This window comes from Lissotriton vulgaris, chromosome 4_1, assembly GCF_964263255.1.
Source record: "Lissotriton vulgaris chromosome 4_1, aLisVul1.2, whole genome shotgun sequence".
Classification (NCBI taxonomy): Eukaryota; Metazoa; Chordata; class Amphibia; order Caudata; family Salamandridae; genus Lissotriton; species Lissotriton vulgaris.
The window spans coordinates 669723691-669743383 of record NC_141691.1 but is presented as its reverse complement, the minus strand read 5'-3'; positions in this window follow the sequence as shown (position 1 = coordinate 669743383).

The following is a 19693-nucleotide window of genomic DNA, read 5'->3' as shown; positions in this document are numbered from 1 at the left end:
ACTTCTAAATCTACCTTCTGTTGTTTAATGCTAAGTGCCTTTTCGTATGTATCTATTTTCCTAGGTGCATCCATTGTTTCAGGTACACTAGTGTTATTCTGTATATTTTTACTCATTAGATAAGAAATAGCTACTGTCAGTCCTAACCATACTTTGAGTACTATCACTATACAACATGTGCATATTCTACAGCAGGGGTACTCATAGTACGGCCCCCGGGCCGCCAGCGGCCCGGCAAGCCTTTCTTGGCGGCCCGCGGACCTTGGAGACATGTACCAGTTAAAAAAAAAAAAACATTTCAAGTGTGTCAGTAAACACCGGTTGCAGCAGCCTGGACTCGGAGAGGCTCACCTCTATGGGGGCCGGGAGATTCCAGCCATTGAGTAGAGCTGCAGGGCCTCAGAAGAGATGAAACAGAACAAAGCCTCATTAACATATTAATGGTCTTTTAAAGACCCGTGAAGTGCTCGCGTGCGGCTGTGTGCGCGCCAGGCAAGCTGTCTCATCCCGGGCTGCCACACAAGGGAGGAGGGGGAGGAGGAGGGGGGGGGGGCTTGAACTCCATGGGTAATAGAAGCTGAGGGCGCAGGATGATGTATTTTCCGCGTGCAAGGAAAAAGGCCTGGGTAGGCATATCCGTAGCATGAGAAGCTGTGCTTCTTACGTGTGTTTATGAAGAATAAAAGCAATTTGTGAGATCATTTTGGAGTATTTTGGAACAATTATTTTCGGAAACATGGATTATTAATACATACATTGTTGTATCGTCACGTATGCTGTCTGCACTGTAACACTCTTTTTCTTGCATAAGCAATCTTTCTGCCCTATTTACATGCTGCATCCAGCGTCTAATGGTCAAAGACTCCATAAACACACACGCAGGAAGTCTCATCCTGGAGGAAGAAGTTCAAGAACATATTTTGATATTATTTTCGGATGACAAATGTTTCTCAATCCTGAATTCTGAGATATTTACTAAGGACTATCTCTAATGTGTCAACATCTTAAGAATTGTCACTCATTATGAACAGCGTGTTGAACATCAAAAGGGAGGGCGGGGTACATAGATTTTATTGCCTGGCAAGAGTTTTGATTGATGTAATAGGTGAAAAAAACGGCTTTTGAAAATGTTGAGGGTATACCTTATGTCCATATTGTTGTATAGTTCCACCAGTGCATAATGGGTTAGGTAGTTTTTTGGGACGAACATGTTAATCGTGGGCTAACATCATTGGTTTAACGAAAGGGGTGGAGTTATGATGTTCACATTTAAAGAGGGGAAATCAGAGTTAATCAACTACGCGTCGTTTTGTTGAGAGATGAACCAGTGTGTCATTAATAATGTGCTGCAGATTTTGGAAAGGCTGGGGAAGGTGGTTCGATGTGTGCAGCAAGGGCTCTTGCTTTTCGTGATATTTCTAATAGAATGATTAGACCTCGCCTAGACAGAGATAGGGAGACGGAGATGGAGAGAGAGGGAGAGAGTCAGGGGAGGGTGAGGGAGGGAGAAGGAGGGAGGGAGGGAGAGTCAGGGGAGGGCGAGGGAGAGAGAGGGAGGGTCAGGGGAGGGGGAGTAAGTAAGTAAGTAAGTAATGAAAATGTATATTGCGCAACTTAGCCCAAGGGCATTAAGGCGCCAGAGGGTGAGGGAGGGAAAGAGTCAGGGGAGGGCGAGGGAGGAAGAGAGAGAGAGAGTCAGGGGAGGGAGAGAGAGGGAGAGTCAGTGGAGGGCGAGGGAGGGAAAGTCAGGGGAGGGCGAGGGAGGGAAAGTCAGGGGAGGGTGAGGGAGGGAGAAAGAGGGAGAGAGTCAGGGGAGGGCGAGGGAGAGAGAGGGAGGGTCAGGGGAGGGTGAGGGAGGGAAAGAGTCAGGGGAGGGCGAAGGAGGGAGAGAAAGAGGGAGGGAGGGAGAGAGTCAGGGGAGGGAGAGAGAAGGAGGGAGAGTCAGGGGAGGGCGAGGGAGGGAGAGAGTCAGGGGAGGAAGGGAGAGAGAGAGAGTATGGGGAAGGTGAGAGAGGGAGAGGGAGAGTGAGGGCGAGGGAGGAGAGAGAGGAAGAGTCAGGGTAGGGAGGTAGAAGGAGAGCCGGGGGGCGAAGGAGGGAGAGACAGAGGGAGGGAGAGAGTCAGGGGAGGGTGAGAGAGAGAGAGAGAGGGAGAGTGAGGGTGAGGGGGGGAGAGAGAGGGAGAGTCAGGGTAGCGAGAGAGAGGGAGAGTCAGGGGAGGGAGAGTAAGGGGTGGGAGAGAGAGGGAGAGTCGGATTGGTGACGTTACAACGCCTGCTGTTACAACACGGTTTTTACATCGCATACCATTACAACGCATAGTGCTTTTAAGCGCTGGATAGTGAATTATTTAATTTACTATTCCAACTACAGTCCCCGTGGATAGTAGGGAAGGTGTTGGATAGTAAATTAAATATATTCCCTATCCTAGAGCGCCCCCCAGCGCAATGCGTTGTAATGGTTTGCGTTGTAATGGTTGCGTTGTAATGGTAGTGCGTTGTAATAAATGCGTTGTAAGTGATGTTTCCCAGAGAGTCAGGTGGGGCTAGGGAGGGAGAGAGAGGGAGAGTCAGGGGAGAGAGGGAGAGGGAGAGTCAGGGGAGGGAGAGGGAGAGTCGGGTGAGGGGGAGGGTGAGAGAGGGAGGGAGGGAGGGTGGCAGGCAGAGGGAGGGAGGGAGGGAGAGACAGACAGGGAGGAAGACAGATGGAGGGAGGGGGAGGGAGAGAGGGAGGGAGGAAGACAGGGAGAGAGAAAGGAAGGGAGACAGAGTGAGAGGGAGGGAGACAGAAAGAGGGAGGGGGGAGACAGAGAGAGGGAGGGAGGGAGACAGAGAGGGAGGGAGACAGAGAGACAGAGGGAGGGATGGAGACAGAGGGATGGAGACAGAGGGATGGAGACAGAGGGATGGAGACAGAGGGAGGCAGACAGAGAGAGGGAGGGAGACAGAGAGAGGGAGGGAGGGAGACTGAGGGAGGGAGGGAGACAGAGAGAGAGAGAGACGGAGACAGGGGGAGGAAGAGGGAGGCAGCGGGAGGGGTGGAGACAGAGTGATGGAGACAGAGTGATGGAGACAGAGGGATGGAGACAGGGATGGAGACAGAGGGAGGGAGAAAGAGGGTGAGAAGGAGGGAAACAGAGGGTGAGAAGGAGGAGACAGAGGGTGAGAAGGAGGGAGACAGAGGGTGAGAGGGAGGGAGACAGGGAGGGAGGGAGATGGAGGGAGGGAGAGAAAGAGAGGGAGGGAGAGAAAGAGAGGGAGGGAGGCAGACGGAGAGAGGGAGAGAGAAGAAAAAGAGGGAGGGAGACGGAGAGCGGGGGGGGAGAGAGAGAAAGAGAGGGGGGAGGAAAGGAGAGAAAGAGAGGGAGGGAGGGAGAAAGAGAACGAAAGAGAGAGAGAGATTTGTGTGTATGCTGGGTCTGGTGGCTCAGTGGCCAAAGACGTCCGCTGCAGGGGCCTGTGATCAACCTCATGGTCAGTTTTTTTTTGGGCTCTAGCCCCACCCCCTCCCTCACTGACCCCGCCCCCACCGGTGCGGCCCTCGGCCACAAACCACACTGTAAATTTGGCCCCTGAGAGAAAGTTTGTGAGTACCCATGTTCTACAGCATGTTTTTAAACAGTTTCTTTTCGGTCTTCCATTAACAGTATGATCAGCCATGGCTGACTAGAAGACTTAGCCCCTCTTTGTAACTTTTTCACTGGCTTTTAACCTGTGTAAATTTTCTCAAGTTGGTCTCACTTCTTCGTCAGTCTGATCAGCAATTAATTTTTTTCACCACTTTCGTCACTTATTTCTAAGTGTTCAAAATTTTCAAGGATGACGTAAGTCCATTCAGGGCCTCTGAACTTGTTATTTAGTCTTTTCAGTCGTGGACTTCTCCTTCTTATTTGTTCTGTAGAGTGTCCATCTTGACTTGATATTTCTTTTACTGCTCTGGTTCTTCATTTATTGTTTTAAGGTAAAATTTTATTTTTTTGACAAAAGCAGGCCACTTATCTCCTTTTCTGAGTCTTTTAGCTGGCACTGTGCTCTGACCTTCTTCGAGTGTCCTCTTATTTTCATTCAATTGTGTCACATCTATTTCAGTGCTACCCTCTGTATCCCTCTCTATCTGACTAGGTCCAGGTCTTTCTTCTATTTCTTCTGCCTGGTTACTAATCTGGCCTTGTTCAGATGTTTGTTGAATTTGACTTTGACTTTGTTCTCCTTCTTCTTCCTGAACACATTTTTCTACACCTCAGGTACTCGATCTCTTGTCCTTCTTCCTCCTGAGCCTTCACCCTAGTACCTATCTGTCCCTCCTGAGACTCTGGAGCTGTGACAGGTATCTTAAATGTCTGAGTATATTGATCTTTCCTTATCTGGTCCTCCTCAGAATTACTATTGGCTTGGATTTCTGTAATCTGAGTACGTTCTTCTAGACTATTTCATCCTCACTATCACTCTGTCTATTTAGTTAAGTTTGACTTCTGGTTCTTATGATCTTTGCAGGTATGTCAACTACTGGAATCCAATCATCCTGACTGGTGCTCAGTCGTTCATCAGTTACTTCGAGATCGATTTCTTGTGACCCTTCAGCTGTACAACCTTCGGCTTTAGTTTCCTCAGGTTCACTCATTCTTTTTGTGTGCCTGCCATGGATCCAATTCGGAATTCCCTCACATTTTACAGCTGTTGTGGTGACCAATATCACTTGACGTGGCCTTCCCCACCTTGGTGCTAGGCAAGATTCTCGAATATGTTCTTTTATCACTACCCAGTCACCATGTATCAGATCATGTGCTGGAGTTGATTGTCTGGCGACAGCGTCTTCCCCAACCTGGTGAGAGATAGAACGCTCTTGGTCAGCCAGTTCTTTGCAGTACTCAAACACTAAGTCATCAGAAATATTTATCAATTTATGTCCTGGCACCCATGCCTGCCTCATTGCTCTTCCCATGAGGATTTCATGAGGACTCAAGCCTGTTTTCCTGTCTGGAATACTTCTGAGTACCATCAGATTAAGAGGTAAAGCATCAGGCCATTCTAATTTTGTAGATGCATATATCTTTCCTAATCTTGATTTGATTGTGCCATTCAGTTGTTCAACCACTCCAGAAGACTCTGGACAGTATGCACAGTGGAGCTTTTGCTCAATTTAGAATGCTTCACAGATTAGACCATTTATTTCATTACTAAAATGAGTACCTCGGTCTGATTCAATCGTTTCTGGAAAACCGAAACGTGGTATCAACTCTCTGAGTAGGAGTCTAGCCACAGTGATGATATCCTTTCGTTTTTTAGGGTATGCTTCTTCCCATTCGGAGAATAGGCAGACAATGACAAGAACATATTTAATTCCTCAACAGGGTGGTAACTGGATAAAATAAATTTGTAGTCTTATGAATGGGCCTTCTACTTTCCCAATCTTCCCAGGGAAAACTACAGTTCTCTTACCAGGATTCATTTGCTGACAAATCAAACATCTTTGGCAAAAGACCTTCTGCTATGTTCCTGAATTTCGCATTAAACCATGATTGTCTGAATAGTCGCACCATAGCATCTCGCCCTAGGTGGGAATCTCCATGGTACATCCTAGCCATAGGAGCAAGGATGCAGTCTGGTAACATAGGTCTGCCATCAAGGTAAACAATAACACCATCTTCAGCCCTTCTCTGACAACCTATCTTTCTCCATTCTTCCCTATACTCAGTTTCTGCCTCATTCTGCAAATCTCTCACTTCTTCCCAGGTTTTCACACCTTGAAGCAACATAAGTTGGCGGTTGTTTCCACATGCATCGATTTTCTTATTTATTGCCTTCTTATGTTTGGCACAGTGTTGAGCTAATTGGTCAGCATATCGGTTACCTGCTGTCACTTTGTCATTTCCAGATTGGTGAGAAGCCCACTTGACCACAGCCACAGTTTTTGGTAATTGGATTGCTTTTAGTAAATCTTTCACATAAATTACATTTTTAATAGGGGTACCTGATGAAGTCAGAAACTCTCTTTGCATGCAGAGTTGACCAAAGTCATGCACAACTCCATTGCCGTATTGGCTGTCAGTATAAATTGTTACTTTCAAATTTTCCCCAATTTTTGCAAGCCCTTGCCAATGCAATTAGTTCAGCTACTTGTGCAGACTTGACTCCAGGTAAATAAGATGCTTCAACTGGACCCCATAAAGTACATACGGCATATGCAGCACTCAAACCTCCTTCCTCATGTCGCATGCATGAGCCATCTACGAATAACTCGTGTTCTGAATCTATTAATGGTTCTTCTCTTATGTCGGGACAAGGTTTGGTACAGTATTCTGTCAGGTCGATACAATTATGTTCGATTCATTTGCGACTTCTGCAAAATGTGATTGAGGCAACAGGGTTACTGTATTCAAAATGTTACACCTAGCAATAGTCACATTTGCTGCCCCCAAAAGAATTTGTTCATAATTAGTCAGCCGACTATGAATCAAATATCGGGTTTTGGTTCTTGTCAACAAAATCACAACTGCATGTGGGACGTATACGGTCACTGAATGTCCTGTCATAATGGACTTTGTTCGAGACTCATGCACGTTGCAGCTACTGCTTTCAGACATCCTGGTAATGCGGATGCCACTGGATCCAGTGTGGAAGAAAAATATGCCACAGGACATCTCATTAGACCATGGGTCTGAGTTACAACTGAAAGTGCACAATTGTCTAGTGTATCACAAAACAATGCAAAATCTCTTGAGTAGTCAGGCATTTCCAGTGCTGGAGCTGTACACAGACAATCGCGTAATTTTAAGAAAGATGACATGCTTTCATCATCCCATTCTACTGGGTCTTTTGCTCTTTTCTTTGTCATTTGTATCAATGGTTTTGCTAGGACTGAAAATCCCACAGTTCACTGCCTGCAGTAATCTACAACTCCAAGAAACATTCTCATTTCTTTCTGAGTTCGAGGTAGATTCATGTTTTTAATTATTTTGATTCTTTCTGTGGTAACCCTTCTGACACCCCTTTCTATATGGTGCCCCAGATATTTCACTGATGTGGTGCAAAACTGTAATTTTTCAGGTGACACTTTATGTCCTCCTTTACCCAAATGATTTTGCAAAGCTATGGTATCCACTACACAGTCATTTCATGTTTTAGGCACCACCAATAGGTCGTCTATGTACTGCACTAGGACAGATTTTCCAGGAAGCACCAAAGATTCAAGGCACTTCTTCAAAATCTGATTAAAAATCGATGGACTTTCTGTGTACCCTGAGGAACACGGTTCCAGACATAGACATGGTTGTCGAATTCAAACAAGAAAAGATACCTGCTATCTGGATGTAAAGGAATTGAGAAAAATGCATGGCACAAATCGATTACAGTGAACCAACCTGCTTTGGCACAACAGGACAGCATGGGACAACAATTTTATTAATTCTTGAAGGTCCTGTATGACTCTATATTTCCCACTCGGTTTCTTTATGCCAATTATGGGCGAATTACATGGACTGCTCATTATTTTCTGCAAATTGCCTGTTTCAACCAAACGTTTTATTTCTGCTATAACACCTGCTTTTCTTTCTGGGCTAATTTTATACTGTCGAGTAAACTGCACCTTCTTTTACTGTCACTTTTATTGTTGATTTTGGTAATTGGATTACCTTGATGGAGATCCTCACGAAAGGTGGATAGACACAGGTTGCTCATTTAAAAGGAGTTGTTTCTGGCTTTAACCCCTTCCATGCTGGTGACGAACCCCAGCCGTCATGCACTACGGTGCTCGTGTGCTGATGACGGCTGGGGTTCGTCATGACCCGCCCCTGTTCGTTTGTTTACCACACGGGGCGGAATCGGGCCAGCAGGGAAGGGGTTAACCTGTTAACTCCAGAATTACATTGACAGCCTCTGACCATCATAGCCGAAATCTAATTGAGAATTATCTTGTGGTAGGTGTAGGCAACTTGGTGATTCTAGTTGTTTTATTCACGTGTGTAATATTACCGTATTTTCCGGCGTATAAGACGACCCGGCGTATAAGACGACCCCCGACTTTGGCAGAAAAATTTTAGGTTTAGTGCTATACTCGCCGTATAAGACGACCCCCCACTTCCAGCGCAGCATAGCCATTCCGAGTATGTACCGGTATTTTGAACTTACCGTATTAGTCTAGTCCTCCTCCCTGTGGGTGAGCAGTAAGGCTTTATCAGTGGGCAGTGGGTACCTATAAGCGTTTATTTTACAAACTGAAAGACTGAACGCAAAGAAATTGGTTGTAGAAACAATCTTGCTTTACTCTGAAACATTTTATTTAAAACCATATCAAAAACTGTCACTTCTGAATAACGGCAAACATAAATAACGTAGTGCATGAAACAGTGCAAGTGCATTAAACGTTCCATAACTTCCCATAAATCCAAGCGATTTCTACAGGATTTATAACGTTCCCTTTAAAAACCTTCAAAATCCTCCTCTTCGTCATCTGATCTCATAAGTAAGTCTATGAGATCTTGTGGTACATCTGTAAGGCAGTCATCGTATGGATCTTGTACCAATTCCGTATCAGATGATGTGGTCTCTTCTTCGGCATCCTCTTCACCTTCCCACAGATAGTCGTCCTCCATACCATCTAATGAGTTCGATATGCCACACTTCTTGAAAGACTTTATGACTGTTTCTGCATCGATGTCGTTCCAGGCCTTTATGACAAAGTTGCACAAAACATCCAACTGTGGCGCACGCATGTTTCCTCCTTTTGTGAATGTTTTTTCACCGCTAACCATCCACTCATTCCACTGTTCTCGGATGCGATCTTTAAATGGCTTGTTTAGGCACACATCCAGTGGCTGCACCAACGATGTCAGTCCTCCAGGTATAACAGCAGCATCCGTTTTCAGTCTTGCCAGCCTTTGCTTGGTGCTGGGAGTTAAATGAGCCCTGAACATATCCCACACCAGTAGACTACGCCTTTGTAGAAGTCCACCTGGTCGCCTGCTCCATACGTTATCAAGCCATAGCTTTACCCCTTCTTCATCCATCCATCCTTTCTCATTAACATGCACAAAACAACCAGCAGGAAACTTGAGTTTCGGCATTGTTTTCCTTTTAAAAATAACCATTGGCCTCAGTTTGCCACCATCAGCTGTGCATGCAAGTACCACAGTGAAACTGGACTTCTCATGTCCTGTTGTTTTTATTAAAATTGTCTTTTCGCCTTTTTGATGGACAGTTTTGTTGGCGATCATATCAAAATTCATCGGAGTTTCATCCATGTTTCCGATGCTACTTAGCGCATACACATGTTCATTGCGCAGCCTAATGACGTAGCGATGGAAGCTATGCATTTTGGCATCAAGATCCGCTGGTAATTTCTGGGCAATTTTTGTCTTTTGCCGCAATACCAGATTATGCCTTCCCAAGAATCTGGTACACCAGGACACAGTGGCCTTAAATCTGTGGCTGAGATCGGGATTAGATTTGGCCCACTGAAGTGCAACCAAGCGGATTTTATTTCGGGTCACGACATACCCGCTTTGCCGATGCTCGGCCACCATGTCTGCTACATGCTTTTCCAGTTCTGGCCAATGTGGGGTGCATCTTCTTAGTGCACACTTGCCCCTTGGCATACTCCGCAATGCTTGCTCATTTGCTCTCCAGGCCCGAACCATCTTCTCTGTCACTCCATATTGCCTAGCAGCAGCACAGTTATTATGTTCCGTGGCAAAAGCCACAACTTTGAGTTTGTAGCTGGCTTCATATTTTCTTCTCCTTGCCACTGCTGGAGCCTTGCTGAGTTCTAGACTGCCAGCCATTTGCTCTGGATGTGCTGCTGGAGCCTTGCCGGGTTCTTCGCTGTCTGCCATTTGCACGGAATGTGCTGCTGGAGCCTTGCCGGGTTCTTGACTGTCAGCCATTTGCACTCGATGTACGGTACTGGTGCTGTACAGAATGGACAGGTGCAGAGACTGTCTTCAACACCACACGTACGGTACGGCAAATACGCTATCTGGTCACGAGACTGTTTTTCCTCTTAGCAACAACCAGCCAATCACGGCAAGTGCTCTACTGCCTTCGGGAACATTCGGGAACATTGTACAGTCCCCTTTCTATGCCACGCCCATGCCAAAGGGAGAGGTGAGCGTGCCAAAACGTGCCAAACGTGCCAAACGTATCAACACACTGTGCGCTGCCATCTTCGGCGTTGGCTGCCCATTACCATGTACCGTTTTCGGACGTCCTGCTGCCTCGTCCTGCTGCCTCGTCTGCCTGGGGATGTGCAAGCGGTTGGAGGCGCGTGTACAGCGGCAGCGGCAGTCGAGGTAAGACTCATGGTGCCATTTGCTCGCTTGTGAAGCGGTTTGACACCTTCGAGTGAAGTCCTTGCTATGAAAAAAACGCTCGCTTTCGATACTTCATGGCGCGGGGCCTGGGTGTGGACGTTGCCAGGGTCGGTGGCTGTATTTTTTGACATAAGGTGTGTTGTTTCTTGTTATTTCCTATTGTGAAGCGGTCTGACACCTTCGAGTGAAGTCCTCGCTATGACAAAAACACGCTCGCTTTCGATACTTGCACAATTCATGGCGCGGGGCCTGGGTGTGGACGTTGCCAGGGTCGGTGGCTGTATTTTTGGACGTTGCCAGGGTCGGTGGCTGTATTTTTTAACATAAGGTGTGTTGTTTCTTGTTATTTCGTATTGTGAAGCGGTCTGACACCTTCGAGTGAAGTCCTCGCTATGAAAAAGCGCATGAAAAAATACCATAAAATTTTATACCCGGCGTATAAGACGACCCCCGACTTTCCAGAAAATTTTAAGGGGTTAAAAGGTCGTCTTATACGCCGGAAAATATACACTGGGGACATTAGCACGATAATGTAAGAGCTTGTGCACTGAATTTGTGTAAATAAGAATAGAAATTTATGGTGTTGGCTCTATTCTAATCACCTTTTCTCTTTTCGGTGTGTAAATAGTCATTTGATACCAGAACCTTGAGGAACTTTTCTGTCTTACAGTGGTAGCGGCCCCTTTGGGTGCCTGTGTCCGTGAAACAGACTGTCTATTTTCCTCTCTATTTAAATTTCAGAAGTGCGTTATTATTGACATTGTTAATTGTTGTTTTTTGTTTTAGGGTTACTTGTATGATGTTTGTGTTGCCCTTTGTCCTGATGAGGCCTGCAACTGTTTGACAGGCCGAAACGCGTCGACAGTTAACACTAATTTCGACACCTTTTTTGACTTGGATATCGCTTGGATATAATCCTCAGGAGCATTATATTGATTTGAGGCCTTAAAAACATTTTTTTCGCTTCATATGCTCCTTGTTATTTTGGTGCTCGAAAAGGAAATTAGGCCTAGAAAAGACATTGCCAGTATTTTCCTTGAAACAAACTATTGGGCTGCTTACATACCCTTGGATTAAGGGTCCACAATAACATGATATTTTACTTCGTGGATCTTGAAGTAAACAATTTGCCTTCTGAATTTTGATAAGTATTTTCACACAAGATTAAATATTGCGTGTCTTACTGATTTGTATTTATGATGTATAAAATGAAGAAGGATCTTTAAGAACAAATTACGTACCAATTTGTTTGTTGTTTCTGTATTTCTTTGTTAAGTTGTTGATAATAACCAGTAGATGAAAGTTACATTTGATGACAGATAGATATCATACAATTTATGTTGTGATAAGACAGATAATTAGTAGTGTTTGTCTTTATAAATAATTTTTCTGAAGTAAATACCGTGGCATCCTCTTTTCTTTAATTAACTTTTATTGGATCGACATTTGCCATTAATCCTACCTCTTTTCCCATAAAATCCCACACATCAAGATCCACAGTATCTTGTAGTTCATTTGGTAAATCTTCTATGGTCAAAGTTTTATTTTCAGTTTCCTGTTTTGCCAACATTAATTTATAAATTCCATCTTCATCGGGGGTCTGAATTTCAACACCACTTGGAGTGCAATTCATTTTGCACAGCAAATCCCTACCTAGCAGGTTTACTGGACTGGAATCTCACACAACAAACTTGTGCATTTCTTTAAAATTGCCTATTCTGACTTCTATCGGTTCTGTAACTGGAGTACTAATTTGTTTATTAGAAATGCCCACTACTTGGATTGCTTCTCCCGAGAGGGGTAGGTTTGGAACGTCTGCTGTTCTCACAGTAGAACGGGTAGCGCCAGTGTCCAACAAAAGGGTATTATAATTTTCCTCAACTTTTCCCTCAATATATGGACCTGACTGATCTACCGACAAGGATGCACCAAGTACGCACTCCTCTTACTCCCCTCTCAGGCACCGTCAGTAGGTGTCCTCTTCAAAAAATGCTTAACTCAAAAGAAATTGTGGAGTGACTGAATCTCTCCTACCACTTCCCTCCCAATTTGTGGTTTCCACACTATAGTTTGCTTTGCCCCCAGGATCTGACATAGGTGCAAGGGGTAATTGGTTCTGTATTACCTGCTGCGTCTGTTTCTTTGGCACTTCATTCTGCGTCTGTGGGTTCAAAGGGCTAGTTTGCATATTGTTATTATTCAATATGGCTTTACACTCATTTTTCCATTGCCCCAACTTTCCGCACCTGCGACATGGGAATTTCTTTTTAGCCTCATCTCTGTTATAATTTCCTTTTGGTTTTCCTCTATTTCCATCTCCTTGGGCTTGGTTATTTTTCAATTGACTCAATTGAAGTTCCTGTTGCACTGCCAATTTTACTTGTGCCCACATGACCCTTTCTTCTAAATTTTTACGCTTATTGTCCAATTCATCTTCACAATATTTTGCATATTTGAGTATTTCATCAATAGGTTTAGCCTGCCAACAGATCTTATGATCTTTTATCCATTTCGAAATTTCTGGTCTTAGCCCAGACACAAACCGATAGATGAAATGTGTGATATCTTTGGTATCAATGTTCTCCAAACCACTATACTGTTTCTAAACTTGCAAGAGACGTTCATAATATGCATGAACAGATTCAGCTTTATTCTGTGTAGTTCTGTCTATTCTAGTCCAGCCAGTCTCTTTTGGAGGTACTTTCCCTTTCAAATACAGTATTACCTGATTATATTTTTTCATTACTTTATCTGATGGAGCTCCTGTCTTTGGGTCTCTAGGATACTCATCACTTGGCCAGTCTACTGCGATTTTACATTCTGTCCATAAATCGGCAGATACAACAAAATCAAACAGCCCATCTAGATCTTTTAACAGTACTTTTGAAACTTTTTCCAAATCTTTACCAGTGAATTAAGCTCGGTAAGGTTTCTGTAGTACTTTTGATTTACCAATATCAATTCCCATTTCAAGTGCCATATTCATTCATTTCTCATGAAATACTCTTGTGTTCCGTGTAATTCTTCGACATATAAACAACAATTCATCTTCGCTGAATGTGTTCAATCTTTCTAAACCCACATTTCCTGCCATCATTTCTTCTAATTCAACCCTTAATTTGAATATATCCAATGCTTTTGGTTGCGATTTTGGCTTATCTATTTCTCGGGTCCATCTCTCTATTTCTTCTGGGGTAACTACTGTTGCATTTACTGTACCTGTTAGTGTTTCCATCCGCACTTCTCTAGAGCTTCCGGGAGTACTTTTCCTAGCTGAGGTCCTTTCAGGTTCTCTTATAGGTAAATCCATAAGGGAAATCACAGACTCACATTTACTTGCTTGATCATCCACTATTACCGTTTCTTTTCTTGGCTTTACTACAGATGTAGTTAGAACAAGAGTTTTAGGACCAGGCTGCTCATCTCCATACGAAGGAACAACGGGACCAATGGTTTCCGGAATTGTTAGGGCTTCAGGACTCGTATTTAATTGGGAAATTTTCTGAATTAACTCACTTCTTTGTTTATTTAATGCTTCTCTCTCTCTCTGTTCTGAAGTACCTTTTCAAAGGTGGTTTCAATAATATAGCACTAGGATTAATTGGGCTTGGTTCCTCGTTATATGGTGGCAGATTTTTCATTAACAAATGCTCCAAATAATCATCTTCTGGATAATCACTAATCATTAGATCTCTTGTTTTCTCTGTGCATTTGCTTCCTGATGTTTTTTCTTGCGTAAATACAGGATACAACCCTTCCACTATCATGGACTGTCTCCATTGTTTTATTTGCATTTCTCTAGTCTCACACGGAAACTTAGGGTAAAACGTACTCATACCTCCGTCACTTCTGGGTCTGTCTCGCTCAAATGCTTTAATTTCCCATTCCTCTAGTGCCTCATACTGCGTTATTCTTGGTCTGGGGTCTAATTCATTCATGCGATTTCTCAAGTTATACAAAATTCTGCCATTAAAGGTACCGTGTTCTGGAAATGCTAAGATTCCGTCATCTTTGGTGTATTCTACCCAATTCTCTAACCACACACAGGTGTGATAACCCCTTTCAACCATCATGTATGATGCAGGTGTATTTGATGGTGGGATAATACTTCTTTCTCTAGTTTTAATCGGTTTATCCTTTTTAAAGAAATTCTAAACTCTCTTTAAAAACTTCATTTTTCTTTCACCTCCGTACATGATATACAGTCTTCCTCTTATCATCTGCTCTTTGGCAAAACCTAAATATTTTCTATCAGGTCGGTTTCCTATGAATCCTGGATCTAAATGCCACATATAACTTGAAGTTTAAACCTTTGCGGTGACACTCATTTGTTGTGCTGTGGCAGGGAACCTGGAATTCCAGATGATGACACTGGCCACGGAGGGCAGTTGATGGAAATTCTATAGCCACTTTCCTATTCTACAATGGGTTCACTTGAATGAACAGTTTTTGTTGATGTAACACATTTTATAGGGAACCGTATGTTCAGCAATTGCATTTCCTTGTACTTATCGCATCTTAGTCTTATGTTTTGACCAGCAGATTCCATTTGTGTTTTTGAACAACTGTGTAGATACACATCATTAGAAGGCGGAATGGTAAAGGGCAGGGAAAACTATGATGGAAAAATAGACAATGACTGATACATTTTCCAATAGAGTAAACAAGTTGTATGACACAAAGATGATGGTTGAGCTGAAGTCACACCAGCCACTGATGCTGATCTTCTGTTGTAATAGCGCAATGCAAGACATCATCCTTGCAGTGAATCATGTGGTTTTAATATTTCCTTCTCCACAGCACAGGGTAGCACTGAGTGAGAGTATCCCCACCTTTTCATGAATGAATTGCCAGGGGTAAGGTAGTGGGAATCTGGCTCCGAAAGGAGGTAACCTCTTCCTTCAAGTCAGGTAGATGACTAACTACCTCGGAATAGCCTGAAGCATCCATACTAATTAACTAATTTAATTTACACCTTTTTCAGAACTCTTCTTCCCACTCGAAAGCTCTCTTCACATGCCAAATGCCAGGAGAATGTTGTGATTCTATACAGACAATACAAAACATGTTAAAAAGTCTCAGGGCCTGATTCACAGAGGTAACTTACACTTTTGAGTAAGTTTACTACATTTTGCATGTTCATAAAATCCAAGTGTAAGTTATTGCAAAAAATAACTGAAGTCGAGCACCACATATAGCCAACCACTGGTAAAGCAACACCCTCTCATAGACAATGTAGGAAGAAATAACTTAAAATAAAACCCGAAGGAAATAATTTTAAATCAAATTAAAATATTGAAATTAGTTAAAATATTAAATAAATATAATTCAATGTTAAAGTATATAGAATAGTAAACATGTATTGTGTAATTAAAATATCTTACTACCTATTTGGAATTTAAAAATGTAGGTAAATCTACTGTAATTTAAATATAACAATTACTTTTAATAAATTCTATACATCACTTTTATTGATTCTGAATGCACAATACGTTTTTTTCTCTAAGTGCGGATTCATTTTTAAATTCAGACTTTATACAAATTATTTTTTTTTTTTTCAAAAGAAATTTGATTGTGTCAACAAGCAGAAAAATTCTATTACTTGCAGGATTCTTTTGTTTGATAAGTTATGTGAAACATTATTGCATCTAAGCTGATCTATTGTATCAATACAGTGTTTGAAGGGAAAAAATAGGGAACTTATAAAGTTGGCCCACAACAATACAACGCATTGTGCCATGTCAAATGTGACATTCCATACACAGATCTCACCCACCACTGTGCCCTATTTATTGCTGCTCTGTATAAGAGTGTCACTACCCATCATCTTGTTATTCCAGTACTCCAAAATCTGTTGTCATTGGGGTGAGAGGCTGTATATAGAGGCCTCGGTATTTCGCCCACCTTTTCCACATTTTGGGGTGCTTCTGTGGGCATCCTCTGGCTTTCAATATGGGAAGCTCCAGTCCCATACAAAAGTCAACCCTGTTTTCCAAGCTCCTATCGTGGGAGGGGACGGGGGAGATACCAATTTCATTCCAACCCCTAAAACCAGACAGTGTGGATAATGGGGTAAAAGAACATTTTGCCACAGGGGTGTCTCTCCTTTCAGTGAACCCCACCATTCCAGTTGGTACAGTGATCATTTCCAAACCCCAATCATCACCCTTGTAGCCAGCTACTGTGGTCAAAGCTCCCGTGTCTTATAGAAGTAGGAATGGGGAGACGTGTCCCCCATCAACAGTGTTCCAATGTGTACGCCAGGTCTCATCTGTATCCATACCGCCACTCATTCAGTACTAAGAAATGGGAGGCTGCATGATAGGAGTGGATGTCTGGGGTTGCTATACCTTCACAATACGTGGACTGAAAGAATGTTCTTAGACACCTTCGGCACCGGAGGAATCGACTTAACATTGCATATACCTGTCAGAACCACAACCACAACTTCATCTCAGCCTGCATTTGTGATCAAATAGGCAGAAAGTTCTTCTACAGTGATTCAGGTTGGGAGGCCAACAGGAACACTCCCAGGTATTTAAAACCACCTGTGGCTATCTTCATATCTTTGGAACATGTGTCCATTTCACTAGTGCCCCGTAGTGGCCAGAGGATTGATTTATGGTTATTCATGTACAGCCCTGAAGTCACGCAGAATATTAGCATTATTCGAAGTAGCCTCGGTCCTGTCCTATCGACAGGGTTGGTGAGGGAGAAGAGGACATACCCTGCGTATAATGCTATTTGCTCTGAAATCTCTCTACACCACTCAAAGCCTCAGATCTGTGCGTCAATTCTAACCCAAGATTCCATGGGTTCCATGGCCATCACAAATAGATAAGGCACAGGGGGCATCCCTGATGGGTGACAACTCAATGGGAAAGGCATGGGAGACTAACCAGCCACCCTAACTGAGGCAATGAGGTCTGTGTATAGCAGTTGTGTATATGAGATAAATCTGGGGACAGTATTTAAACGCTGCAGAAGTGCAAAAAGGTATATCCAGCTCAGTGAGGCAAAGACTTTATCAATATCAGGTTATAATAATGCCACCTGGCCGTCGAGGTGGTCTATCGATGCAATGGCATTGTGAATGCAATGTATATCATGGCGTGTGGCTCAATGGGGCATGAAGCCGGCCTGATCCGGATGTACTTTATCTGTCATATATGGCGGGATGCGGTTAGCAAGAGCTTCGGTCAGCAGCTTGGCTTCGATGTTCAACAATGAAATGGGGCAGTAAAATGTGTTGATCAGGATTTCGACCCAGCTTCAGAAATACGGCAATTTCCGTGTGTCTCCAATTGGGTGGGAGACTTCCCACTTCTGAAGCAGAATTGACCACCACAAAGTATTGGGTGCCTAGCTGGGGTCGGAATACTTTAAAGAATTTGCACAGGAAACCGTTTGGGCCTGGCTCTTTGCCTGAGTGTAAATCCATCAGGACAGTGCCAAGTTCCTTGATGGTAACAGGGGGCATCTAACTCTTTGCGCGCTGAAACAGACAGCGCCTTTAAAGGCAAATCATATAGGAAGCATTGTATAGTGGATTCGGATAGGGTTTCTCTGGGGGCGTATAGTTCAGCAAGAATTCTGCAAAACTGGTTGCAATTGTAGATGGGTTAGTAAGCACCTTACCATCGGCATCACGAATATTGGGTATATAATGCTGGGTTGAGTGCCTGTTGGCATAGTCGATGTAGTAATGTGCTTGATTTATCATCCCATTGGTATAGTCTGCTGCCGGAGGCAAACCAGGCCTGATTGGCTTTGTCTGGCAGTGCTGCAGCATATAGTTGTTGTATAAGGAGCAGTTGTCAATGTATATACCTTCCGTCTTCCCCTCTACTCAGCCGTTCAAGATCTTTAATCTGAGCCTCTGTCCAGATCAGCATTTCACAATGTGTCTTCCATTGAGCACTACAGAAAGAAATATCTACCCCTCTTAGAGTCGGTTTCATGGCCGCCCATAGTGTCTCTATCGATTCTACTGTCCCATGCGCTGTGTTTGAAATATTCAGCTATTGTTTGGTGCATATGTAACCAATAGTTTTGGTCTTCTAAATGCCATGTCGAAAGACACTGGTGAAAGGCAGAGCGATCTGCGTCCATCCACAGTTCAAGTACCATTGGGCAAAGATTGGATAGGCCCCTGGGCAATATCTCAGCGGTCACTATTCTATAAAAGTAGTTGGCAGGTATAAATATATCATTCAAACAGGAGAATGAGTAGTGAATGCTGGAATAGTATGTGTATCCGTGATCTGTCGGGTGTAATCTTCTCAAAGTGTCCACCCATCTCATCCAATCTATCAAGGTTTGTAAACATGATTCACTCACTACCCCAGTCTCCCAGCTGTTTCCCATCTGTCTAGGGTCAACCGTCCAGGTGTCTCCACCAGAATTGTTATCAGGTGCGCCACAAATGACCAGGCGAATGGGGGAGCATAGACGCTACCCAGGACAATTTGAAACAATAATGTACCTTCCTTTGGGATCGGACCAGAATTTAATGTATACAAAGGAGCCCCTGCGATGTATACAAATCCTCTGGTGAATCCTGAATGACAGACCTGTACAAAGTCGAAGAGGGAGAGGCAATATGTTTTGGTACCTAGAAGGTGGGTTTCTTGCAATAAATGAATATCTGCTTTGTATCGTTTGGCCTGGCCGACCATGGCACCTCTTTTTATCTTGTCTAGGAATTCCCCCTCATGTTCCAGCTAACTATCCAGAGCCCACCCCCGGGAACTACCATCATGTTAATTGACATAGGGTCTGGAATCTAGAATTAGACCTGTGCATGGCTTCGTCTGTGGGGATATCATAGGTATAAGAGAAAGATATAGCACAAACAGCAACTTGAAACATTTGAACCCCCCTCCAACTCCCCCTACCAATACCTCAAAATAGTTGAAGCATCTGTCATGGCTGAGATATGGTTCCTACCCCAATGGGGGCCAGATTCATAACCTCACCAATGGATCCCAAATGAACTGCCCCTAAGATTAAATTAGTCTCTTGAGTATAAAGATGTTCCTTGGGTGAGGGGCTTAGCCCACGTAGTTTGTCGCCATTGGCTTGCATTGAATGACTTACATGGCCCTCAGTCATTACACTGTGAGGTTGGTGATTCACATCAGATCTCAACAGCCCTCGAGTGGGACTCACTGCAGGTCTTGGATCGGCACCGTGACCACGATCTGTGATTTTGTTTTCCTTTGGATTTATTGAACTTACGTGCAGAGTCTCCAGGTGATGAGTCTGAGTTGTGTCATGGTGGGGTATGTGGCTTCACACTTACTGTTTCATCAGTCCAGGCAAACACCTCCTCTGTTGTTTCGAAAAAGAGTGAGTGCAATTGATAGGAGATCTGCAGGCAAGCTGG